Here is a 27947-nt window from a genome sequence, read left to right as displayed (position 1 = left end):
CACTTAAAAAGCTAAACTGATGGGAACAGTGACTGAAGTGACTGGAATACTGTTCGGATTAATGAGCTAAAGTCAGATTCCGCCCTAAGCTCCAAACCACTACCACAACAGGCCTCCGATGAGAGTGTTTGAAAAACTATGTTCCAGTGCGCCATGAGTCTGGGTTTGTCTCTGTTGGCCTGGCCACACAGAAATGCTCGACCATGCCTTCCGCAAACCTCAATGAGAAAAACTCCGAAGATTACCAGTTTCTGTAGTCGTAACTGGGTACAGAATCATCCCTGTAGTCGTGCTACAATAACTATTTGCGAAGTAATGAAAATATAGAAAAAGTAAAAATGAATGGATGAGACCAAGGTTACTTGGGATAAGGGGCTAGTTGTCACACATCGTATGTTTCCTGCCACTGTGAATCCAGAGCGCTGCTGCGGTGTTAGTAGCGAGTGTGTGTAGAGGTGAACAATCCACTGGAACTTTCGTATGCTGCTAAACATCACAAAGGACTTTTTTCTGACTGGTGAGTAAATCTCCTGATAGACTTTTTTTCTGGTGAACCTCTAGGTTGAACTGAGGCGTTGCTGGTGGCGGTTTCCGAAAGAGTGATTAACTGTGCTGCCTCACTGGTTATTTACGATGTTTGGGATTTTGTGGTACACATTTTGATTTTACGTCCATTTGGGGCTAGTTTTCGTTGTTCGGTATGGTGTCAGTTAGCGCAGCTACACCATCAGCTCACATCGAGCAAGACCAACGAGGAATGTTTCACAGTATCAACGGTCTCTTGATCACCCTGAATACGTTTACATGACTTCGTTTTGGAGGAGAACTATGAATTTCAGTATCCTGTGAAGATTGTTGAAACCAATGGCAATAAGATACACTTGTCCACCATGATAAAAAGAAGGAAAAACTGGAGATGTCCAAACAAGGTTAATTCATGAACAACTTTGCTTCCATAAGGAACCACTGTGAACAGCGACTGTGGACTGTCATAACTAAGGACAGAAACACAGAAATTTTATTGTTCTTGCATATCCAGATATGAGCTACAAATAACCATCCTCAGTGCATTTCAGTGAGCTACAATCCAACAAACTGGCAGCAGTGCATGTTACCGTATGACTTTGCTGATGTATATGCAGATGCAGTCTGTCTCATAAAGCTGATTAAATTTGGTACGACGAAAGGAAAATTTAACCCACCCATCAGATAAACGACTGCCCAACACCTACATTCATGGCTGATTGTTAAAAAATTGAACTACGAGGGTTGCGCAGAAAGTAGGGCTAATGCACGACATTTTTTCATCAACAATTCTTTATTGAACATAATGAATGCTACGCACGCGAAAGAATGGTGTCTAATATACACAATCTACTTTTACACGTAGTCTCCATCCCGTTCTATGGCCTTCCTCCAGCACGAAACAAGGACGTGTATGCCCTGTCGGTACGAGTCCTTGCCCTGGTGACGGAGCCAGTGCTTCACTGTGTGAATCACCTCCTCATCGTCCTCAAAATGTCTTCCACGAATGGCAGCCTTTCATGGTCCAAATAAGTGGAAGTCCGTGGGTCCCCACAGTTTCTTTCTCTGCAGCGAGAAATTCAATGACGGCACGTTGCTTGTAACATACATCACCTACAGACGCCATTTTGCAACTGCTCATCAGCTACGCTACCTGTCGGAAGTGACGGAAGCTTGGCGTGCTCACTCAGGAGACCTCAGACAATACATACGTAACGTTTTGAATTTGTAGCATTGTTTCTGGCTGAGGAAAAAGTGCGGTGCATTACTTTCTGGGCAACCCTCGTAATTACGTGCGAATAACTATTGGTACCTATAATAATAATAATCAGAAAAATTGTTTTTCTTGATGAATTCACTGTTTGTTCATACATTTAAGTTCATACTGCGTTGAAGCAAAATTATTTTCTTCACAATGAATTTACTTTTTGAAGAATTTGTTCTTCCTATAGTATTGTGTAGTCAAAAAGCCAAGCTATGCGCTGCATTCACCAGAATTTCTGCAAGAATTGCACAAAAATAAAAATAAATAAATAAAACAAAAAATAGAAATATCAGAACTCAAAATCTATGACAACTAGCCCTGGTCTCCCCTATAGAAAGTAGCGTTTGACAAGCTACAAACTAGTATCATATGGCAGTTCTTCAAGTTTTGTGAGTAGGCAGTGGTGTATTGAGAACTGTGCTGATGCTGAAGGTGGGATACTTTGGTTCGATCAGCGACAGCCACCGAACGAATGGCATGTAACGGGAGCGGTGGCAGCTGCCGCCGTTTTACGGCCGCCCGTCAGAACGTTCTCCTTGTAAGGCGACGTATGGCACCGACACGGCTGTCTATTCTCTCCCCTTCTGCTGCCGCACCACTTTCACTCGCCACACCAACCACTGACGTGTGCCTCCTCTCATTCAGGTACTGCCAGCTATGCACCTGGAACAGTAATATTTGGTCAAGCCATTATAAAATTAACACAACATCCAGAACATCATAATACCATCATTAGTAACTCGAGAGGGTGTTAAACAGCAAGTCTGTGAAGGTATTAATCGAAGATAAAAAAAATCCGGACACATGAGTGACAGCATTCTCTTCGTTCTTTGCTTCCCTGTCCTTCCGCTCTTCGGTTAGAAACGCTCAAAATAGCTAAAACTGATTTCAAGAAATAGTATTGTTTCTATGCCTCTAAGGCGAAAATAAAAAACAAAGTGGCGCACTACGAAGGGCTTATGAATGGGACAGTAATCAGTAGACGTGGTGTACATGTACAGACACACGGATGGTTACAGTTTCAGAAAAAACTGGATGATTTATTCAAGAGAAGGGGCTTCACAATTGGTCAAGTCAACAACTCCTCGGTCCAAAAAAATGGTTCAAAAGGCTCTCATCACTATGGGACTCATCATCTGAGGTCATCAGTCCTCTAGACTTAGAACTATTTAAACCTAAGGACATCACACACATCCATGCCCGAGGCAGGATTCGAACCTGCGACAGTAGCAGCAGCGCGGTTCCGAACTGGAGCGCCTAGAACCGCTCGGCGACCGCGGCCGGCTGCCTCGGTCCATCTATGACCCTAATTCAACCTGTTATTCGACTTGGTACTGGTTGATAGAAGGGTTGGATGTCCTCCTGAGGATCATCGTGCTAAATTCTGTCCAACTGGCAAGTTATATCGGCAGAACCGCGAGCTGGTTGGCGGATTTGCCCACAGTGCTCCAAAAGTTCTCACTGGGGGAGAGATTCGGTGACCTTGCTGGCCAAGGTAGGGTTTGGCGGGGACGAAGACGAGCACCAGAAACACTGTGCAAGTGGACATTATCTTGCTGAAATGTAAGCCCAGGATGGCTTGTCATGAAGGAAAGCAAAACGGGGCATAGAATATCGTCGACGTACAACTACGCTGTAGGGGTACCGCGGATGGAACCAAAGGGATCCTGCCATGAGAAGAAATGGCACTCCAGACCGTCACACCTGGTCGTCGGGCGGTATGGCAGGTGACAGTCAGGATGGTATCCCAATTGGACCTGAGCCCCGATGACCAGCGATGACGTTTCTGGAGGTGTCCCGGACAGTGGTTGGATACCATCCTGACTTCGCCCTTCATATCACCCTACAACCAGGAGATATGGTCTGGGGCGGCATCTCATCTCGTAGCAGGACCCCTTTGGTTACCACCAGATGCGTCCTTACAGCAGAGCAGTTAGTCGACGATGTTCTACTCCGCATTTTGTTGCCTTTCATGGTAACCCATCTTGGGCTTACATTTTATCAAGATAATGCCCGCCACATATTACGAGAGCTTCTACTGCTTGTCTTCGTGCTTAGCAAACCCTACCATAGCCAACATGGTCGCTGGATTTCTCCCCTGTCGAGAACGTTTGGAGCGTTATGATCAGGACAAATCCTTCGTCGTGGTCTTCTTTCTTTGTCTTAGAATGTATTATACTGAGTGTCCCATTTATCTCAGTCACCCATACTATAGTTTTGTCCACAAACAAAATTAAAAATATATCAAGAAAATGCTGTTTACGTACCAAGTGACACTAACCAAAATGGTTGTCTTTCCTCTAACGTCCGTCTTTACTAAGATATAAACAGCACGAAGTCTATCTTACATAACACCCTGTGTTTTTTAATCGGTAATCCACTTACTTTCCTCAAGACACGTTCGAAAACGTATAACAGTGCTTTGTTCATGGAAATCTGATGTTATGAGGATTGTAACACAAAACTGACTTCGACTCTCCACATTACCATTTATTGCAGATACCTGGATTAACGTAATTCGTACAGTTGCTGGAGCTGATAGCAAAACGGGAACACAAGGAAAATGCACTCTGGTCATTCAATCAGTCTTTTCAGTTCAAAATTCATCTGAATACAACACACAATAATGAAAAGAAGGCAGAAATGCTATTCATCTACCAAGTGTAAGTTAACAAAACAGTAACTACAACAATCTTTTCTTATTTGCAATATAGATACTTCTAAATAGTACTATAGTATTTTTAAACGATATATTGTATACCATAAAGGCAGTCTTTGATTAAAAACTGCGTAATAATTTTTTGTGGTTTAACTTAGGCGTAATGCTACTCTGGCATCTACCTTCCCAAAGTATGTTCTCTCGTCTTGTTGTGACGCTGCAGGAAAAGGCAGGTTTCTATCCTAGCCGACGCAAGTGCCGTAGAATTCATACAGACATGTGAGTACAGTTCTGTGGGCACAGCAGCAAATCCTTGCCAGTCAGAACTTCTCCGATATCCTTTCCATCAGTGAATTTTTCTTCTCAAACAAAGGCGAAGCAAACATAAGAACAAGTATTATTCATCCAGAGAAAACAGACTATTAATGTATTTCACCACAAATGTAAGCAAAGCAAAATACGGTTTCACAGCAAAACTGAAGCGTAACTCCAAAGTCGAGAATCACCTTAAATAACCAGTATTAAGCAACTCTCGTTACCCCTAAAAAATTTCATGTTTAACAACCTTCCAGTGCCAATAGCAAGGGTCCGATAGATCATCAAAACTTTTCGGCAAATACCACGAGGTATATATTGGAGCTGCCGGGAAGCCACAAATCCCCCTAATAACACCTGCAGTTCGTTCTAGGACCATGAAGATCGTAAAACCCAAAAATCCTCCTCATGCCAAATATAAAATCACCTCTCATGTCACAAAACAAACTGCTACATCCTTGAAAACTCAAATACAAATATGGCCGAAACTAATTTTTCTCCAAAGAAAAATTTCCCATTTTGCAACAAAAAAGACTTGTTTCACACAGAATTTGCTCAAGACCTACAAAAAAAGGAGGCATCATAAAATAACACAATTTTGGGGGAAGCGTACATGTCGCTTTACACTCCTGAAACATGTTTCGCCCAGATTCGCTGGTCGTTCTCGCTGAATGTAGGTACACTTCATTATATAAAACATTTGTAAAAACAGGCATTAGACTCAGGCAACTTAGGATTATCACACCATGCGATTGTGTGACTGGAAAACATGGGCATAAAGACACTCATCTTCAACAAAAAGAAGTCATCGGCGAGGCGCACCTCCCTCCAACACCCTACACACAACTCTCCCCCTGGTTGTTGCTCAAGAGGCGTACGTGCATACAAAGAGTAGCAACCACAAGTGTTAAAAGATAAATTACGTACAATCTTATTGCTTAACGCAAACGAGAACTTATGAGAAGAAGTATGTAACAAACATGATCACAAATTACACGATATAAACAACCCTACTGTAAAAATATCGACAAATTCGAGAAGTTGTGTGTCTCAATTACTTTCTGCACCTGTTACGTTTCTAGAACAGCCACATTAGCAAAAACTAGACATTTTACCCAGAATGGCACAACGTACAGGGAGAAAATATTGTGCGATTTATTCTTCACTTTGCAGAAGAGGCGATGGCTTATCACCAGTACCTTCTGACCAGGGTGGAAGAAACACTGCTTCACATCATTTGCATTCCTGCTCTGCCACTATTCTGTCACTTTCTTGATGCTCTGCAATCACCTGTCTGTGCTTAGCCTGCTACTGTGACAGAAACGCAACCACTTCTACGAATATGTCCCCTGGTTACTGGTTGATTAAATACTTTGACTAGTGGCATCTTGGTTCAGTCGCGGGGCCGTTGATTCATCATTAACTCGAAATCTTTGATTTACTCAACACAAGTTGTAAGTAGGCTGTTTAGGTTTGTATGTTGGTAACGCCATGTAGCGCTCTATATGAAAATCACTGGCTGTGCTGTGTGCAGTCTGTGGCTGGTTGGCATTGTTGGAATATTTGCCATTGTAGTGTTGGGCAGTTGGATGTTAACAGCGCGTAGCGTTGCGCAGTTGGAGGTGAGCCGCCAGCAGTGGTGGATGTGGGGAGATATATATATATATTGACTTTTGAGCACTATTAAGGTAAATACATTGTTTTTTCTCTATCCAAATATTTCATTTGCTGACTATGCCTATTAGTAGTTAGTGCCTTCAGTAGCTAGAATCTTTTATTTAGCTGACAGTATTGGCGCTCCCTGTGTTGCAGTAGTTCGAGTAATGATGATTTTTGTGAGGTAAGTGATTCATGAAAGGTATAGTTTATTGTTAGTCAGGGCCATTCTTTTGTAGGGATGTTTGTAAGTCAGATTGCGTTGCGCTAAAAATATTGTGTGTCAGTTAGTGATGATCAGAATAAGTAAAGAGAGAAATGTCTGAGTACGTTCAGTTTTGCTCAGCTGTTTGAAAATCAAATAACGTAAGGGGTTTACCAGCACAATCATTCATAAATTTTTCTAAGGGGACGTTTCAAGGTGTCGTATAATTTTTGTTGCAATAGATGTGACAAAACTTTCTCAACTCTCTCGTGCATCCCTCGTTGGGTTTGGTTGTGAGTGGTAAGCATTAGTGGAGATACACTTTATTTTTCTCCTCCATATCATACTCTTCCTCATATTTGAAGTGAACTGTTTCCATTGTCCGAAAGCAAATGTCTTACATGTCCGCTCATGTGGCTACTCATCAGTGCAACTTTCTTCAAACTGACCAGGAGCTTGACAGGTACTCTTAAACTGACTAATCCCCGGTGTACGATGCAGGTTCTGCCTGCACTATATGTGAGGAAAATCCTCAGCAAGAAATGCTTGTCATGAAAGTCCTGCCCGTTGACAGACACAGACCACTATGCTACGCAAGATTCTCTTACCAAGTTCCTGTGTTATGTTGACAAATGTGCACCACTAGGCTTGAAAGTCTCACACATATGGCCGTCATTATTGACTCTCACCCTGCTCTCCGATAGGAGACAAAGGGGTCGCTCAGTTCCTCTCCTCAATTTCTCTAGATTTCGTTTTAGTGAGCAAACTACTCAATTTGTGAGAAATAAACTAGTTCTGTGGCTTCAGATACAGCTCGCTCCTCCAGAACTTGTACTGTAAAAGTGTGCATTCTTTGAGCACTGAGATATTAGTTTCATCTACAGTCTACATTCATTGAGAAATTGAGGTGTGTGTCTCCTCTACTTTCCTCAAATTTGACTCCGTCTGGACCAGCCTGGACATACTTCTTTCTACTGCTTTTGTGACCTTGTCCAGTTTACATCAAATGATTTCAAATGGGAGTCGACTTTTCTGTGTAGCTCTGCTTTCTCTTTCCTAAACTGCACGTTCTCCTGTGCTTCTTTTCTATCTACTTAAGCCGTCCTCTCTCTCCTCTGCATTACGTTCCTATCTATTTCTCCTTTCCTGCCCCTCTCTTGTGACTCTTTTCTATCCGGCCCTCTGTAACATTTGTTTGCCCAGACTGGTATGTCACCGATTATCCCTGAATTAGAGCTGCTCTGTTCGACAGTTGACTCTGTTTCACTCTGTCTGGACGTCGGTGTAGTTCCCGAGTTTGAGGAAATGCAGTTGCTATTGACACCTCCCCCCTCAGAAAATTTCAACATGGTTTTCTCTGATACCATTCTATCTTCCGGACTAAAAACTTTCCTGTCTAGATCACACCGACTAGACCCAACCATGATTTTAAAAATGCAGTAAAAAGATCGATCACAATCAAAAATTTGACGTAAATAAGTATCTGTAAATAGCGGATGGATCGTTCTACCTGTTATTCAATTCCTCGACGACAGAAACCCATTTCTTGGTCACGGAGTCATTCGAAAACCAGACAGTTTGTGGTCGGTGTCGATGGACTTCCTCCCCGATCACCATTTTTTCAGATTTTTGCAGCCTTGTTCAAATTGCTGTCACAGCTTGACGCGGCATTGCATTTGGTCCATATGCTGAACCAGTGTGTAAGTTAGACATTTTTCCCGTAAGAATCGCACCGATCCGCATACTTCAACTTCGGAGTGTGTTTCCAGTTGCCCCGCCATTTCACTGACACATTGTGGCGCACCTGTTATCCGTATCGCAGCAGAACTGTGTCTTTGAAAAACCTAGGACGTGTACTTTCTTCTGTTAATGCACCATACTTGTTGTGCAGTAGTCGTAACTTAGGAAGACAAATCTAACTTACTTTTTGAAGTCCCCACACATAGAGAAAAAACTAAAACACATTTGGAACGAGGTTAATGCAATTTTCGTATTTTTATCACTACATAGGGGATACCCAACCGCCGGCCGGGGTGGCCGAGCGGTTCTAGGCGCTACAGTCTGGAACCGCGCGACCGCTACGGTCGCAGGTTCGAATCCTGCCTCGGGCATGGATGTGTGTGCTGGTTGGTTGGTTGGTTGGTTTGTTTTGGGGAAGGAGACCAGACAGCGTGGTCATCGGTCTCATCGGATTAGGGAAGGATGGGCAAGGAAGTCGGTCGTGCCCTTTCAGAGGAACCATCCCGGCATTTGCCTGGAGTGATTTAAGGAAATCACGGAAAACCTAAATCAGAATGGCCGGACGCGGGATTGAACCGTCGTCCTTCCGAATGCGAGTCCAGTGTCTAACCACTGCGCCACCTCGCTCGGTGATGTGTGTGATGTCCTTAGGTTAGTTAGGTTTAACTAGTTCTAAGTTCTAGGAGAATAATGACCTGAGAAGTTGAGTCCCATAGTGCTCAGAGCCACTTGATACCCAACCACGAAGATGGTACCCAACGACCAGAGTTAACTACCGCTACTACTTTCAAGAGCTAGCACGGTTGAATGGCCGCGCGGAGTGGCTGCGCGCTTAAGGCGCCACGTTACGGACTGCGCGGCTCCTCCCGCCGGAAAGTCGAGCCCTCCCTCGGGCATGGGTGTGTGTGTTGTTCTTAGCGTAAGTTAGTTTAATTAGTGAGTAGCTCTAGGGACCGATGACCTCAGCACTTTGGACCCTTAGGAATTCACGAACATTCGAATTTGAACGGTTGAATGAGACAATGTCGAAAAAAGAAGAAAAGAAAACTGAATTTTCACAACCATGGCGACGTTCACTATCAGGTAACATTGAGTGTTTGTCACTTCTTGGCCACAAACGAATTGACGCCCAAGCTGCTGACTTGAACTTTCTCTTCTGTCCTTCTTAGATTGGAAAGATGCGTAAGAGAAGTGTGTCCAGGACGTGGAAGGGTGTAACAAAAATTGCCGGCCACTAAAAGCACCGTTAGCGAAAAGAAGCAAACTGAATTGACACTTCCTCACCACGGATGGCGGGTGGTTGACTGATTCACTTCCGTATGGTTTGTTGAATCTGTAACTGCTGCCCTTCTGCAACAAGAATTAATGTTAAACTTTTTATCCATGTTATTTTGAAGAAAAAGAGACAGTATCACACCAAACCTACTAATTGCTCTTGTAAGCTCTACAAATTACTAACAGGAGTTACCAAACTCTAAAACCTACTCTTTTGTTTGTGCCTTTGTCCCACAGGTTTCGCAGGGTCGGCATGATTACGGTCGGATTTGGCATGGTCAATTGAAGGGGTGGCCAGATGCCATTCCTCTCGCTAACCCATACCAACCCGGATGGAATCAGTGTACATCAGCTGTCTGCGTCTAGTGTAAACCATGAAATTGTGCAAATGTGTTTCAAATGTCTGCGAGTCATGTAACTGAGGTGGGACGTGGAGACCAGCCCGGTATTCACCTAGTGAGATGTGGAAAACGGCCTAAAAGCCACATCCAGGCTGGCCAGCACACCGGCGCGTCGTCGTTAATCCGCCGAGCGGATTCTATCAGGGACCGGCGCGCCTACCCGAGTCCAGGAAGCGGCGCATTAGCGCCCTCAGCTAACCTGCTGGGTTACCGAACTCTAAAACCTACTAAGAGAACCAATTTGCGGCTATTGCAAATGATTTCCTGAATAGCTCAGTTACCGAAGACAGGAAAGAACGATAAATCGATTGGCTGTAGGCCTGCATTTCTGAGGCTGTACTTGTAGCCGGCAGTGATGTTACATGTCGCGAAGATTGCTGTAAATAAACTTATCAGTAACTTTTTCAAGCAGTGGAAGAAGATCTGAAGATGTCTGGAGGCTGGTATTCAGTTATGACGAAAGCAGAACGTCTGGTGTGGTAGTCTGGGGCGGTGATACTTGGTTTACTCGCAGACCATCTGGTCAATGGCAAAAGGAACGCAGCTGATCATGTAAGAAATAGCCAACTGTTTGCTCTCCACAATGCGGCACCAGTTTGGAACTGCACCTTCTCAGTATCGGCATTAAAATATTCCCTTCCGCAAAGCAAAGTCTGTGGTTCGAAGGACATGAGGTAGATATACAACAGTGACCGTTTAGTCATAGCTTCAACGCTACCGAACATATTCAGCATGGGCGACAGCCCCGGGTGTCCTCCAGTTTGTGTGGGTTGTCATTTTCTCTCTTTCCTTTTTAATATTTCAGCAAGCAAGTAAAACCCCTTGGTATACTGTCTTCCAGTGTACAAGTTCCTGCATTTTTAAATTGATTGCTCGTATCATCGTTACTTGGAAATGTTCTCAGTACTATCCCATTTATTCGGATCAGCAAAACAGATATTATACAGGTGAACATTGGTAAAACTGACAATTTGCAGTGACTGACTGCTGACTGGAAACGGAGGAAAGAAGGACTTATGAACATATGTCCGGAAATGCGTAGTTGCCACGCTAGATGGCGCTGACGAATGAAAATTCCTCTGATCACATGCCGTGTGTTCCTTGTGTGTTGCAGGCTGTGTGGTCGACGCAGCGTATTGTATGCAGCAGAATGGTCCATTACTCATGTCAGAAACAAGCCGAGGTTGTGTTTGTGTACGGAAAGTCAGATGGAAACTGTCGATTGGCAGCACGGCTATATCAAAACAAGTATCCTCAGAGAAACCAACCACATGATACAACATTTCAAGCCATTTTTGGCTTGTATGATCACGGATTCTTTCAGACAGACGAACGTACAGGGAGGTGCGTACACCAGATATGGAAAAAGGTTCTACAGAATATTGAGATGTACTTTATTACATGTTCCAGGCATGTCGCCCGCCAACATGGTGTAAGACCAAGTACGATTATGTGTCTGCTGCATTACAACCGCTACTATCCATATCACCTGCAACGAGTTCAACGATTATCAGCGGCGGATTTCTCTCTACGGGAAGGATTTTGTCGATGGGTTTTGCACCAGACCATCACATTTATGGAATTTCTGTCATCAGTCCTCTTTGCTGACGAAGCAACCTTCACCAGAAGTGACATTATCAATCTGCATTATCGTCATCTGTGGGCTACAGACAATCCTTGGCGAATAGTTGTGGCGTTTCATCAGCATCGGTTCAGCATCAACGTGTGGGCAGGTATTCTTTGGCGACCATATTCTTGGACCGGTTATTATTCCACAACGCCTCGACGGAGGAGTGTACCTGGATTTCCTGCGAAATACTCTGCTTGCGCTGCTTGAGAATGTGGCTTTGGCAATACGAGAGGTTATGTGATTTCTGCATGACGGAGCACCACCCCACTACTGCATTACAGTTCGCCCACAAATTCAACAACATCTTCCCTAAAGGGTGGATAGGATGCGGAGGCCCTACAGCATGACCTACTAGATAACCGAATTTAAACCTCTGGATTTTTATCTCTGAAGGCGTGTGAAAAGCTTTGTGTGTGCTGAACCACTATAACAGCGTGTTCACAACTCCTATGACGCTATCCATAAAGAGGCTGGAACGTGCGAAAGAGTGCGGCAACCGATGATGTGACGTGTAAACACGTGCATTGCATCTCGTGGATTTTACTTTGAGCATATGTGAAACTTCCTCTTTGTATGTAAAGAATGACAGTGCTGGAAAAACTGTTACGTTATTTGATTTTCAAACAGCTGAGCAAAACTGAACATACTCAGACAGTCCTGTATTTACTTATTCTGATCATCACTAAACTGACACGCAATGTTTTTAGCGCAACGCAATCTGACTTTCAATAATCCCTACAGAAGAATGGCCCTAACAATAACGTATACCTTTCATGAATCACTTACCTCACAATAATCTTTGTTACTCGAACCACTGCAATACAGCGAGTGTAAATACTGCCAGCTAAATAAAAGATTCTAACTACTGAAGGCACTAACTACTGATAGACATAGTTAGCAAATGAAAGATTCTGATAGAGAACAAACAATGTATTTGCCTTTATATATATATATATATATATATATATAAAATCAGTTCATGACCTCCAGTCTTACAAATTTCCTTTTTCTGGCGGACACACGTCCAAATCGTACGCTCATAGTAACCTTTCAAAACTCTGGCATCTCTCCCCACACATCCACCATAACTGGCGATTCACATCCAACTGTCCAATGCTACACGCTGTTCACATCCCATTGCCCAACGTTACACTAACGAATAATCCAACACTGAGTCCAACTAGCCACAGACTGCACACAGCGCAGTCAGCGATTTTCATAGCGCTATGTGGCGTTACCAACATAAAAACCTAAACAGCCTACTTACATATGTTGTGAGGTGGAGGCGACGTAGCTCTTTACTGTATTCTTGGACGATTTGTTGTCGTTGCACGCACCTCGTGCATTTGCGGACATATTTTCATAGGAATTTTTCTCCTCCATGTCCAGTGAGGAATCTGTCCCTGCAGTTTGTCGGTTTTATTGACGTACAGCTTTTGTACAACAGCACGTAATTTTAGTGTGTGTGTTCTTCATAGCGACTACAAAACAAATGAATGATTTTAGCGTGACTCACTGCGTGCTACATATCAGCCATTCAGTTATTACTTTTTGCAATGTCTTACTTTTTTATTTACAAATGAGTCACAGGTGTGCAACACTGTATATCGGGATATTCTTGCGCTTGCTGGCCGCCGCTTAAGTTGTGGTCGCTGGCTCAGCGTCTGTGGCTGATCTGAGGGCTGATACAGCGATGATTACAAAAATTCCATTGGCTCTGAGCACTATGTGACTTAACTTCTGAGGTCATCAGTCCCCTCGAACTTAGAACTATTAAACCTAACTAACCTAAGGACATCACACACATCCATGCCCGAGGCAGGATTCGAACCTGCGACCGTAGCGATCGCGCGGTTGCAGACTGTAGCGCCTAGAACCGCTCGGCCACCACGGCCGGCCAGCGATGATTACACACATACGTTTTGACAAGGACAGGAGCCAGGAAGAAATTTAAATACTTGCAATTCCCTAGTTCCGGCCAAAGTTTTACAAAGCTTTCTCATTGTTTTAACACCAATGCAAAAACGAAAATCCTCTCCAATATATTCACATTTGGGTTTTCTTCTGAAGTCTACGACGGAGCACTATACTGTCTTGAGAATGGAATGAAAGATGCAAAAGTAAGTATTTAAAAAAACTCATTCGGTGGCCATACGGAGCCGCAGGGGAAGCTTCATCAGGTACCTAAAATGTCACGTATGCCTGCCACACCACACTTGAGTTTCTGAAGAATAAACGTACAGGGAAATCGGCGGCCGCGAAAGCCTGAGTCACATCAGCGGGTGCTAAGAGCTTCCTTTTGTGGACAGTGCCAGGTGAGAGAGAGGTGAATCTGCAGCGCAGAGGCGTCGGCGGACGGAGGCGGCGCGAAGCTGGATTAGGAGTGGGAGGTGGGTTTCGCGAGTGCAGCACGCCGCGGCCGGCTCGGCGCCCACGCAGCCGGGCCTCAGTGGCCAGTGGGATGGGTCGGCCGTGCGGCTGGGGGAGGGGGAACAGCCCGGCACGCGCGGACCGGTCGCGCACGTGCTGCCGCCTGGCGCCCACGCCGACAAGCTCGCGCGCCGGGGCCTGCCTACATCCTCCACCAGCTGCTGGTCCCACCGACGCATCGTACCATCACGTTGTGCCTTCCACCGTCGACATGTAACAACGCAGGAAGTCACTGCGAGCACATCCTTTGGACGTTAGTCTGCCAGGATGAAAATCTTATTATTTATTCCTCTGTTAGTGGAGCTATTCTGCATCTACATCTACATCCATACTCCGCAAGCCACCTGGCGGTGTGTGGCGGAGGGTACTTTGAGTACCTCTATCTGTTTTCCCTTCTATTCCAGTCTCGTATTGTTCGTGGAAAGAAAGATTGTCGGTATGCCTCTGTGTGGGCTCTAATCTCTCTGATTTTATCCTCGTGGTCTCTTCGCGAGATATACGTAAGAGGGAGCAATATACTGCTTGACTCCTCGGTGAAGGTATGTTCTCGTAACTTCAACAAAAGCCCGTACCGAGCTGCCGAGCTTCTCTCTTTCAGAGTCTTCCACTGGAGTTTATCTATCATCTCCGCAACGCTTTCGCGATTACTAAATGATCCCGTAACGAAGCGCGCTGCTCTCCGTTGGATCTTCTATCAACCTTATCTGGTACGGATCCCACAAAAATGTTCAAATGTCTGTGAAATCTTATGGGATTTAACTGCTAAGGTCATTAGTCCCTAAGCTTACACACTACTTCACCTAAATTGTCCTAAGGACAAACACACACACCCATGCCCGAGGGGGGACTCGAACCTTCGCGGGTACCAGCCGCACAGTCCATGACTGCAGCGCCATAGACGACTCGGCTAATCCCGCGCGGCTACGGATCCCACACTGGTGAGCAATATTCAGGCAGCGGGCGAACAAGTGTACTGTAAACTACTTCCTTTGTTTTCGGATTGCATTTCCTTAGCATTCTTCCAATGAATCTGTCTGGCATTTGCTTTACCGACGATCAACTTTATATGATCATTCCATTTTAAATCACTCCTAATGCCTACTCCCAGAAAATTTATGGAATTAACTGCTTGCAGATGCTGGCCTGCTATACTGTAGCTAAATTATAAACGATCTTTCTTTCTATGTATTCGCAGCACACTTGTCTACATTGAGATTCAATTGCCACTGCCTGCACCATGCGTCAATTCGTTACAGATCCTCCTGCATTTCAGTACAATTTTCCATTGTTACAACCTCTCGATATACCACAGCATCATCCGCGAAAAGCCTCAGTGAACTTCCGATGTTATCCACAAGGTCATTTATGTATATTGTGAACAGCAACGGTCCTACGACACTCTCCTGCGGCACACCTGAAGTCACTCTTACTTCGGAAGAATTCTCTCCATTGAGAATGACATGCTGCGTTCTGTTATCTAGGAACTCTGCAATCCAGTCACACAATTGGTCTCATATTCCGTATGCTCTTACTTTGTTCATTAAACGACTGTAGGGAACTGCATCGAACGCCTTGCGGAAGTCAAGAAACACGGCATCTACCTGGGAACCCGTGTCTATGGCCCTCTGAGTCTCGTGGACGAATAGCGTGAGCTGGGTTTCACACGACCGTCTTTTTCGAAACCCATGCTGATTCCTACAGAGTAGATTTCTAGTCTCCAGAAAAGCCATTATAGTCGAACATAATACGCGTTCCAAAATTCTACAATTGATCGACGTTAGAGATACAGGTCTATAGTTCTGCACATCTGTTCGACGTCCCTTCTTGAAAACGGGGATGACTTGTGCCCTTTCCAATCCTTTGGAACGCTACACTCTTCTAGAGGCCTGCGGTACACCGCTGCAAGAAGGGGGGCAAATTCCTTCGCGTACTCTGTGTAAAATCGAACTGGTATCCCATCAGGTCCAGCGGCCTTTCCTCTTTTGAGCGATTTTAATTGTTTTTCTATCACTCTGTCATCTATTTCGATATGTACCATTTTGTCATCTGTGCGACAATCTAGAGAAGGAACTACAGTGCAGTCTTCCTGGTGTAGCCTATAGGAATATGATGGCAAATACGCAAATACATTTATGTTCCATAAGATACCTTAAACTTTATGGCGGTGGTGTATAGAGCACCAGTTCAGTTTCTTGGCTTCTGTATTCCATTTGAGGGATACCACACCTCAGCTAGCTAAAGATGAGAAGTCAATTTGTAGGCTTATGCGTCAGGTGTCATTTTGTTTTCTTCGGTGTACCGCTGTATCATCAAATGAAATATTTAAAATGTTGGGATGATAAAACAGCGATCATTTCACATGTATTGCAGGAGCCATCACTGCGCTTCTGAGAAGAATAGCAGCAGCCTTCTTCAGGTAGTAGGAAGTCCACTGGAACCGATAAACAATCGCAGGGCGGGGGGGGGGGGGGGGGGTGAGTCCTAACGAGGACATCTAGAAAAGTTGTTGAAATAGTGCCAAAACAAACGCATGGAAGCCATCAGTTTCGCTACAAAAGTCTCGTGGATCACACTGCTGAGCTTTCAGTTGTTCTCCTTATTCGGTCCAATATTCAGAGGCTTCCTCTGAAGTCAAGGAGAATTTTCTAGTCGTTATTTGGCTTGTGGAGAAGAAGAACTAGTAGCATTTGAAACGTGGTGCTATCGAAGATGGACCAAAAAAAGTGGAGAACATGCGGAATGGGGAAAGAGCCCTATGGAACAGTCTTCCAAGGAGAAGGATGAGGTTGGTATGAAATCTTGCATCTCAATGACCTCAGTTCACTCCACGAAGCAAAAATCTTACGTGCCGAAGTCTACCTTTCTTTGCTTGGGAATGATCCGCGAAGTGAAACCACCGAGGCCCATGAGAAAGACAGATCGGCGCGTGTACGTCACAGCACGTGACAGTGAGCATCTTACGAGTGTCAGCAACCGTCTCCGGTGGGGAGCGAGTAACTATTGCAGACGAATTTAGTAATTCTCAAGGGCGCGTTTAAATACATGCAAGCTCTCGATAGCACACGACACAGTTAAGACCTACAGTGGGTACCTTTTCGTTGATATTCGAACCGGCCTGCATGGAGCCGAACGTTCGCAGAATATGGCGGACAAGGCTACTAGTGTGACGTCACAATATGTACATTTACATCTACATCGACACTCCGCAACCCACGTTACGGCGGGTAGCGAAGGTTACCCCGTATCACTACTAGTCATTTCTTTTCCTGTTCCACTCGCAAATAGAGGGAAAAAACGACTGCCTCTATGCCCCCGTAGGAGTTCTAATTTCTCGTATCTTATGTCCGTAGTCCTTACGCGCAATGTGTGTTGGAGGCAATAGGGTCGTTCTGCAGTCAGCTTCAAATGCTGGTTCTCTAAATTTCCTCAGTAATGTTCCTCGAAAAGAATGTCGCCTTCTCTCTAGGCGCCGGCTGCGGTGGCCGAGCGGTTCTAAGCGCTTCAGTCCAGAACCGCGCTGCTGCTGCGGTCTCGGGTTCGAATCCTGCCTCGGGCATGGATGTGTGTGGTGTCCTTAGGTTAATTGGATTTAAGTAGTTCTAAGTTTTAGGGGACTGATGACCTCCGATGTTAAGTACAGTAGTGCTCAGAGCCACTTGAACCATTTTTCTCTCTCCAGGGATCCATTTGAGATCCCGATGCGTCTCCGTAACATTATCCGCTTGCTTAATTGAGTGGTAACATGTTTATCTACCACGCATCGGACCCGGGTTCAATTCCTTGTCGGGTTGGCGATTTACTCCGCTCGTGGACTGGGTTTTGTGTTGTCCTCATCGTCCATTCATCATCATCACCGACACGCAAGTCACCCAATGTGGCGTCACCTGATATAAGATTTGCACCCGGTGACCCGGTCTTCCCCGGATGGGGCATCCCGGCCATCAGTGCCACACGGTTATTTTTTCCAAAACATTTGCGTTGATCGAACCCACCCTTAACTAATCTAACAGCCCACCTCTTCCTTTAACCCGACCTGTTACATATCACAAACACTCGAGCACTACTCAAGAATAGGTGCCACTAGCGTCCTGTATGTGGTCTCCTTTACAGATGACCACACTTTCCTAGAATTCTCACAATTCACCGAAGTCGACCGTTCGCCATTCTTACCACAATCCGCACATGCTAGTTCCATTTCATATCGCTTTGTAAATTTACGCCCAGATGTTTAATCAACGTGTCTGTGTCAGTCAGGAAACTACTAATGCTGTGGGCCGGGCGGAGTGGCCGAGCGGTTCTAGGCCCTACAGTCTCGAACCGCGCGACTGCTACGGTCGCAGGTTCGAATCCTGCCTCGGGCATGGATGTGTGTGATGTACTCAGGTTAGTTAGGTTTAAGTACTTCTAAGTTCTAGGGGACTGATGACCTCAGCAGTTAAGTCCCATAGTGCTCAGAGCCATTTGAACAATTTTTTACTAATGCTGTAAACGAACATTACTGTTTCCTTTTCTTACTTATCCGCATTAACTTCCATTTTTCTACAAATAGAGCTAGCTGTCATTCATCACACCAACTACAAATTTTCTCTAAGTCAACTTCGACACCTTACCGTACATTACAACATCATCAGCAAACAACCGCAGACTGCTGCTCACCCTGTCTGCCAAACTACGAGGGTCACTCCAAAAGAAATGCACACTATTTTTCTAAAAATACAGTTTTCATTCTGCATGTTTGAAAGTCTTACAGTGTGTAGATGCGTCCTTCCCGCTTGTTTTCAAACTTAGTTCAACCTGTTCCCGTGAGTGGCACCGTCACAGGATGTCTTCAAGATGGCTGCTACACTTGACGTTCGTCAGAAGCAACGTGCTGTCATAGAATTCCTGTGCTGGGTAAACGAGGCAGTGGGAAACACCCACAAGAGGTTGAAAAAGGTGTATGGAGATGCTGCTGTCAATCGCAGTACAGTTAGTCGGTGGGCAAGCAGGTTACGTGATGAAAGCGGGCACGGCAATACTGAGGATTGTCCTCGCAGCGGCAGGCCTCGTACTGCACACACTCCAGACATTGTGCAGAGAGTTAACGAATCGGTGACTGCTGACAGACGCATCACAGTGAACGAATTGTCACGCTACGTTGGGATAGGGGAAGGAAGTGTTTGCAGAATAGTGAAAGTGTTGGCGTTAAGATAGGTTTGTGCCAGGTGGTTTCCCAGGATGTTGACAGTGGCTCACAAAGAAACAAGAAAAACGGTATGCAGCGAACTTTTGGAACAGTACGAGAATGGTGGAGATGAATTTCTTGGAAGAATTGTGACAGGTGATGAAACATGGCTCCACCATTTTTCACCAGAGACGAAGAGGCAATCAATGGAGTGGCATCATGCAAATTCACCCAAGGAAAAACAAATTCAAAAACACACATTCTGCTGCAAAAGTTATGGCTACGGTGTTTTTCGATTCCGAAGGACTCTTGCTTGTGGACATCATGGCAAGTGGAACCACCAAAAATTCTGATGCATATGTGACGACAATGAAGAAACTTCAAGCTCGACTGAGTCGTGTTCGACCACATCGGCAAAAGGAGGATGTTTTGCTGTTGCACGACAATGCACGACCACATGTCAGTCAAGAAACTACGGAAGCGATCACAAAACTCGGATGGACAACACTGAAACACCCACCTTACAGTCCTGACCTGACTCCGTGTGACTGTCATCTCTTTGGGAACTGAAAGACTCTCTTCGTGGAACAAGGTTCGAAGATAATGACACCCTTGTGCACGCTGCCAAACACTGGCTCCAACAGGTTGGGCCAGAATTTTACCGTGCGTGTATACAGGCGCTGGTTCCAAAATGGCTTAAGGCAGTTGAGAGGGATGGAAATTATGTGGAGAAATGAAAATACTGTTCCTGAAGGATGTATCCACACACTGTAAAACTTTCAAACATGTAGAATAAAAGATGGATTTAAAAAAAATAGTGTGCATATCTTTTGGAGTGACCCTCGTATTTATGTATACAGACAAAAGTAACAGTCCTACCACACTTCCCTGGGACACTTCTGACGAAATCCTTGCCTCTGACGAACACTCGCCGTCGAGTACAACATACTGTCTTCCATAACTTCTTCTTCAAGGCTGTCACAAATCTGTGAACCTATTCCATATGCTGGTATCTTCTTCAAATGGTTCAAATAGCTTTGAGCACTACGGGACTTAACATCTGAGGTCATCAGTCCCCTAGAACTTAGAACTACTGAAACCTAACTAACCTAAGGACATCACACACCGCCATGCCCGAGGCAGGATTCGAACCTGCGACCGTAGCGGTCGCGCGGTTGCGGGCTGCAGCGCCTAGAACCGCACAGTTTAGAAATATGGAATCTGCCTGTTGCCCTTCACCCATAGTTCGCAGTATAGTACGTGAGAAAAGGACAAACCGCTCGGCCACAACGGCCGGCGTATCTTCTTCAACAGCCTGCAGTGGGGCACCGTATCAAACGCTTTCTGTTAATTTAGAAATATGGAATCTGCCTGTTGCCCTTCACCCATAATTCGCAGTATAGTATGTGAGAAAAGGACAAACCGCTCGGCCACAACGGCCGGCGTATCTTCTTCAACAGCCTGCAGTGGGGCACCGTGTCAAACGCTTTCTGTTAATTTAGAAATATGGAATCTGCCTGTTGCCCTTGACCCATAGTTCGCAGTATAGTACGTGAGAGAAGGACAAACTGAGTTGCGCACGAGCCTTTGTTTCTAAAACGATGCTGATTCGTGGACATATTTGTCGTCGGCCCCGAACTCCACGTCGTGAAGTCGCGAAATTCGACCAGACCCGTGGTCCACGTCCTCTTTCACGTCCCGTGTGAGGGCGGCCTCAGTATCTCCTGACGGAGCTGGAATTTCTAAGGTATTTGGCGATTTCGACGGGTATGCAGAGGCGGGACGGACGGCGGTCTTCAGCCAGACTCGGCTGCCGGCAGGGGGTGGACGGGCCACGTGGGGTGCGGGCAGCCTTAAACAGACCCGTCCACGGCCGGCAGTGACGTCTTAATTGTAATTAGCGGGTCCGCTCTCGCAGCCGCGCGCGCCCCGGGTCCTCCTGGAGCGGTCACCGGCTGAGCCCGGCGCCGCGTGGGCCGGCCGCGCATTTCCATAAACATCGGCGCCGGTCGCGCTACACGCGTTCCTCTCGCTCGCCCCATAAATCATGCCGCCGCGCTCAAAAACCGAGCCGGCCCGAATATTACCAAAAGGAGGAGCTCTGGCGGAGCGGGCAGGAAGGGGCGCGCGCCAAGCCAAACAAGAGCGCCCGCTAATGCCGCCGGACTTTACTTTTAATAAAACCGGGTATCAGTTTGGCGCTGCTGCTGCTGCTGCCGCATAATTAGTTTCGGGGTAAGCGATGGACCGGGCCGCCCACTGGTTAGCCTCGGCCGGCTTCTAATGGAATTCACCTGTCACCGCGCTACTTCCTGCCGTAAACCCCTCTGACGTCTCATTCCGTAATTGTGATATTACCTCACTCGCTGTTACCCGAGAATACCCATTCCAGTGAAAGTGGTACTCGTGTCCTATTCCGCTGACGACAAGCGAGCATAAGACGTCTGTAAGAGTTTAGCCTACGTGGCAAGTCACTTGTTCCGTGCTGATACCAGCACTTCATCGATATGCTATTTTGTGGAAAACTGACATTTTGGGATCATGGCTGTGTACAAAATGCAGGTTGATTCTAGCAGAGAAGAAGACAGCAAACCAAACACTTTTCAGAATGCTATATCCACATAAACAGCGCCGTTACCGGTTTCGAACCGACAGGTTCATCGTCAGACAGCTTGTTCACATTTCGACGCATTGCATAAAATGTAACTGCTTGCTTAATGATACAATACCTTCAACTAACTATCACAATTTAATGTATTGTCCACTGTTGTCGTATTTGTTTATATACATATATCATTCCATCACTTACTTTGTTTCCAATGTATACCAAAATAGTTACATAACATCATAGCAATAACATTTTATAACAAACTTGCTTCTTTTATTTTTTTAGCTTAATTGTAATCAGTTCTCATATAATTTAAATTGAAAGTAACAAAAGGTTTTGTAGTTTGTAAATTTCTATTGTAACGTCAACATGTATATCGAAATATCTCTGAAAGAGAAATTCTTTGGCATTGTTATGGTTGTGTGATATCGCCATCTTTTTATACATCATTCCATGTGGCAAAACTTTTTGGTGTGTGTGAATATATATATATTAGTCTAATATATACATGGTGATCCATTGATCGTGACCGGGCCAAATGTCTCAGGAAATAAGTGTCTAACGAAAACACTGCAAAAAACGAAACTTGTCTAGCTTGAAGTGGGAAACCAGATGGCGCTATGGTTGGCCCGCTAGATGGCGCTGCCATAGGTCAAACGGATATCAACTGCGTTTTTTTAAATAGGAACCCCCATTTTTTATTACATATTCTTGTAGTACGTAAAGAAATATAATGTTTTAGTTGAACCACTTTTTTCGCTTTGTGATAGATGACGCTGTAATAGTCACAAACATATGGCTCACAATTTTAAATTAAAATACAGAACGTAGGTACGTTCGAACATTTTATTTCGGTTGTTCCAATGTGATACATGTACCTTTGTGAACTTATCATTCCTGAGAACGCATGCTGTTACAGCGTGGTTACCTGTAAATACCACATTAAAGCAATAAATGCTCAAAATGATGTCAGTCAACCTGAGTGCATTTGGCAATACGTATAACTACATTCCTCTCAAAAGCGAGTAGTTCGCCTTCCGTAATGTTCGCACACGCATTGACAATCTATCACAAAGTGAAAAAAGTGGTCCAACTAAAACATTCATATTTCTTTACGTACTACACGAATGTGTAATAAAAATGGGGGTTCCTATTTAAAAAAACGCGGTTGATATCCGTTTGATCTATGGCAGCGCCATCTAGCAGGCCAACCAAAGCGCCATCTGGTTGCCTCCTTCAAGCTAGACGAGTTTTGTTCTTTGTAGTTTTTTCGTTTGATGATTATTTCGTGAGATATTTGGCCCGGTCACTATCAATGGACCATCCTGTGTATTAGTCTTTCATGCCCTCGCCACTGCATGAACACAAGCAGTCAGCATCGGAACGTAACGGCGCGGGATTTTCGACGAAAGTAACCAAAACATTTCATTCTAATAATTTGTTTACATACTCTGAAATACTTACGAGGCACAATTACAGTTCAGTAGACAGTTTCTCACATTATCCATTGATCCATTGATCGGTGACCGGGCCAAATATCTCAGGAAATAAGCGTGTAACGAAAAGACTACAAAAAACGAAACTTGTCTAGCTTGAAGTGGGAAACCAGATGGCGCTATGGTTGGCCCGCTAGATGGGAGAACCACCATCCCAAAGAATTTTAATCAAATGCGAGAATAAAAAGCGAAAACTAATGTGAACGATGACAAAAATGTTTCTTAACGTGAACAAGCCGTACTTGTGAGTTCGAAACTGCTAACGGTGTTATTTATTTGCATAAATAGTATTAAAAAAACTTTTTGGTAGCTATTTTCTTCTCTGCAAGAACCAAACAGTACTTCATCAACATCTACTAAATAAAACGCGATCATTTTGCATGTCTAACCAGGTTTGCTGCTGGATCGAAAATTTCCTGGTAGACACTTATTTATAGACACTGAAGTTATGTCTGGTGAACCGCAGAAGAACATTATTGTTGTACGATAATTACTTACTCGTCTGTGGGTCGGCAGAAGCAATCATGGAAACAAGTGCTCTCTGGAGTCCCCCCAGGATACCTTCCTTAGTCCGCAGCTTTCCTCGCTACATACGAGGGACGTTCAATAAGTAACGCAACACTTTTTTCTCTGCCAATTTCGGTTCAAAAAATATTTTTTTTGAATTTGTTATGGGTCATCGTGCAATATTTCTGCTTCAGTCCCTATACTGTCATGAAGTTCCAATAGACTGTGACGCTATACATAGCTTTCAGAATGGCGTTGGTAATGTAAGTGCGTTGCAAGCAAAGAGTTGTCATTGAGTTTCTCTTGGTGGAAAACCAGAGCATCGAAGATATTCACAGGCGCTTGCAGAATATCTAAGGAGAACTGTCAGTGAACAAAAGGACAGTAAGTTGCTGGACGAGGCGTCTACCAGCATCGCAACAAGGTCGCGCAAACCTGTCCGCTCTCCCGCTTGTCTGCCGGTTGTGACTCATATAATGTTGGAACGTGCGGACACTCTCGCTCAAGTTGATTGACGGACCACAATCAAACACTTCGCTGCTGAAATGGACGTCTCTGTTGGTAGTTCTGACACACTCGGCCATCAGTTGCTGCTTTACCCCTTCCTTGCCCTTGGGGTGAGAAATTCCCCTTGAAGGCCGAATAATCAGCAATGATCAACGGCATGAGGATGCAGAAGGCAATGGAATCCACTGTATTAAAGACACATATAGTGTATCCACCGGATATGTAGCCTGTAATTGAAAAAGTATCATGGTGACCTCTCCATTGGCAAAAGATTCCTGACAAACCCACCATTTGGATCTCCGGGAGGATACTGTCAAGGGGAGGATGACCACGAGAAAGGAGATTGAACAACCAAGGAAAGGATACCGTTCTACGAGTCGCAGCGAGTAATGTCAGAAGTCTGAACGTGGTAGGGAAGCTAGAAAATCTGAAAAGGGAAATACTACGGCTCAATGTAGATATAGTGGAGTTACTGAAATGAAAGGGAAAGAATACAAGGATTTTTTGGTCAGATGAGTACAGAGTAATATCAACAGTGTCAGAAAATGGAGTAACGGGAGTAGGCAGAGAGTGAGCTGCTGTGAATACTTCAGTGATAGGGTGGTTCTCATCACAATCGATATCAAACTAATACCGACAACCAGAGTTCAGGTATACATGCCGACGTCGGAAGCCGAAGATGAAGAGATAGAGGAAGCTCAAATGGCTCTGAGCACTATGGGACTTAACATCTGAGGTCATCATTCTCCGAGAACTTAGAACTACTTAAACCTAACTAACCTAAGGACATCACACACATCCATGCCCGAGGCAGGATTCGAACCTGCGACCGTAGCAGCAGCGCGGTTCCGGATAGAGGAAGTACATGAGGATATTGAACGGGTCATTCAGTACGTAAAGGAAGATGAAAATCTAATTGTTATGGGGGACTGGAATGCGGTTGTAGAGGAAGGATTAGGAGAAGCGGGTGCCGAAGAATTTGAGCTGGATACTAGGAATGAGAGAGAAGAAAAATTAATTTAATTCAGCTGGTAATATCGAATACTCTGCTAAAGAATCACAGTAGGAGGAAGTATACTTGGGCAAGGCCTGGAGATATTGAGAGAACTTCAGTAGGGAAACATCATGGTCAGGCAGAGATTCTGAAATCAGATACTGGGTTGCAAGGCGTACCCAGCAGCAGATATAGACTCAAATCATAATTTAGTAGTGATGAAGAGTACGCCGAAGTTAAAGAAACTGGCCAGGAAGAATCAAGAAATGGGATATGGAAGTACTGAGGAAGGAAGAGGTACGCTTGAAGTTCTCTGAGACTATAGATTCTGAGGTAAGAAATAGCTACAACTTACGAAGAGAAATGGGCATCTATGAAAAGAGCAGTCACAGAAGCTGGAAAGAAAACGGTCGATACAAAGAAGGTAATTGCGAAGAAACCTTGGGTAGCTGAATAAATACTTCACTTGATCGTTGAAAGAAGGAAGTACAAAAATATTCAAGGAAATTCAAGAATTAAGTCACTTAGGAATGAAATAAATAGGAACTGCAAGGAAGATAAGGTGAAAGGGCTATAAAGATGTGAAGAAATCGACAACAAAACATTGTGGGAAGAACTGACTCAAGATATATGAAAAAAAACTTTCTCTGAAACTAAAAACAAGGGCGTTAACATTAAGAGCGCAATGGGACATCCACTGTTAACTGCAGAGGAGAGAGCGGATAGGTGGAAAGAATACATTGAAGGTCTGAAGGAGATGGAGGACTTGTATGATGACGTGATATAAGAAGAAATAGGGGATACAATATTATAACCAGAATTTAGAAGAACTCGGGAATACTTAAATTCAAACAAGGCAGAAGAAATAGGAGTCCATATAGAAGAGATAGGGGATACAGTATTATAATCAGAATTTAGAAGAACTGTGGAATACTTAAATTCAAACAAGGCAGAAGAGATAGTCAGCATTTCGTCAGAAATTTTAAAATCATTGGGGGAAGTTGCAACAGAACGGCTATTCAATTTGATGTGTAGTATGTATGAGTTTGGCGATATACCATTTGACTTTCGAAAAAAATATCATCGAAACAGTTCCAAAGACTGCAAGAACTGACAAGTGCGACAATTATCGCGCAATCAGCTTAACATCTCTGGCACTCAAGTTGCTGACAAGAATAATATTCAGAAAGATAGAAAAGAGAACTGAGGATATGTTAGATGACGATCAGTTTAGCCGGCCTGTGTGGCCGAGCGGTTCTAGGCGCTTCAGTCTGGAACCGCGCGACCGCTACGGTCGCAGGTTTGAATCCTGCCTCGGGCGTGGATGTGTGTGATGTCCTTACGTTAGTTATGTTTAAGTAGTTCTAAGTTCTAGGGGACTGATGACCTCAGATGTTAAGTCCCATAGTGCTCACAGCCATTTGAACCATTTTTTTTTTTTTTTGAACGATCAGTTTCGCTTTTAGGGAGGGTAAAGGTTGATAATGGAAGCAAGACTAAAAATAATCAATGACACGTTCATAGGATATGTCAACCTAGAAAAACCATTCGACAGCGCAATATGGTGGAAGATGTTCGAAATTCAGAGAATAATAGGAGTAAGCTATAGGGAAGGACGGATAATATACATAATATGTAGAAGAACCAAGAGGAAACAAGAGTGGGAGAGCAAGCACGAAGTGCTCGAATTAAAAACGGTGTAAGACAGGGATGTAGTCTTTCACCCCTATTGTTCAATCTATAGGCTATAGGCTAAGACAACTTCGTCGATGCCGGTTATTGCTGTTCATGCAGTAAGACTCGTCTTTGCGAAACCTGTTAATATCATCTTAAAAGGGGTATTATTAGCATGAAGTAATAATGTATTATTCAATGTGGGAAACAAATTTAGTGCTTATTATTGATCATACTATTTAAATAAACGTATCTGTCTTAACCACCCAAGGCCAGGTGAAGGAAAGGTAGAAAGAGGGAAAAACAGTGAACTATGTCAGACAAAATACGGATATTGCTTTACTAGAATAACTTGGTTACTAAGCTGATCTCGAGACTTTACGCATTATGATTGTACATTTCACGTACGTGAGTCATTCATTCATTACAAATAACATACTTTATAGTCATACTATTATATTTGCTATAAAACAGGTAGTTTTATTAAAATAAGGAAAAAAAGATGAAATTACTGATACGCTGTGTAATCGGTATCATTTCCCAAGAAAGAGGACAACCGATAAATTTTCCAGCCCTATTTTTACTTTTATCTGGTAGCGATAGCACAAAACGTACAGATCAAACTTTAACTCGTGACATGGATCCGTACCACTTGGAGCAACAATGGCAAGGTGTAAAAAAATTGAAAAATAATACTGAAATAAATTTTGAATGAGCCTTACTGCATTTAAGTAACAACACCCTATTAGCACGTAATTCACTACAACAGAAATACGGTCAAGTTAAAGAACGACATCGTGAGTCAGATGTGTTAATGATTTAAAACACTTTTATTTCATATAATACTTTGGAAGCTGGTTTTCTTAAGCTTATTTAACTAAGAGTGTATTTCTCTTA

At 44.2% G+C, this 27947-nt stretch overlaps 1 long non-coding RNA gene across 1 annotated transcript in view; it reads right to left on the bottom strand.

Moving 5' to 3' along the window:
• Positions 1-951: 951 nt before the first annotated feature.
• Positions 952-27947, bottom strand: part of LOC124803119 — an 84701-nt gene continuing 57705 nt past the window's right edge. The window contains exon 4 of the long non-coding RNA XR_007017208.1: positions 952-2452. This is a non-coding gene — a long non-coding RNA (uncharacterized LOC124803119). The remainder of the gene's footprint in view (positions 2453-27947) is intronic.

This window comes from Schistocerca piceifrons, chromosome 1, assembly GCF_021461385.2.
Source record: "Schistocerca piceifrons isolate TAMUIC-IGC-003096 chromosome 1, iqSchPice1.1, whole genome shotgun sequence".
In the NCBI taxonomy this organism is placed as follows: domain Eukaryota; kingdom Metazoa; phylum Arthropoda; class Insecta; order Orthoptera; family Acrididae; genus Schistocerca; species Schistocerca piceifrons.
The sequence above is the reverse complement of the archived record's forward strand: the minus strand, read 5'-3'. Positions and strand labels throughout refer to the sequence as shown.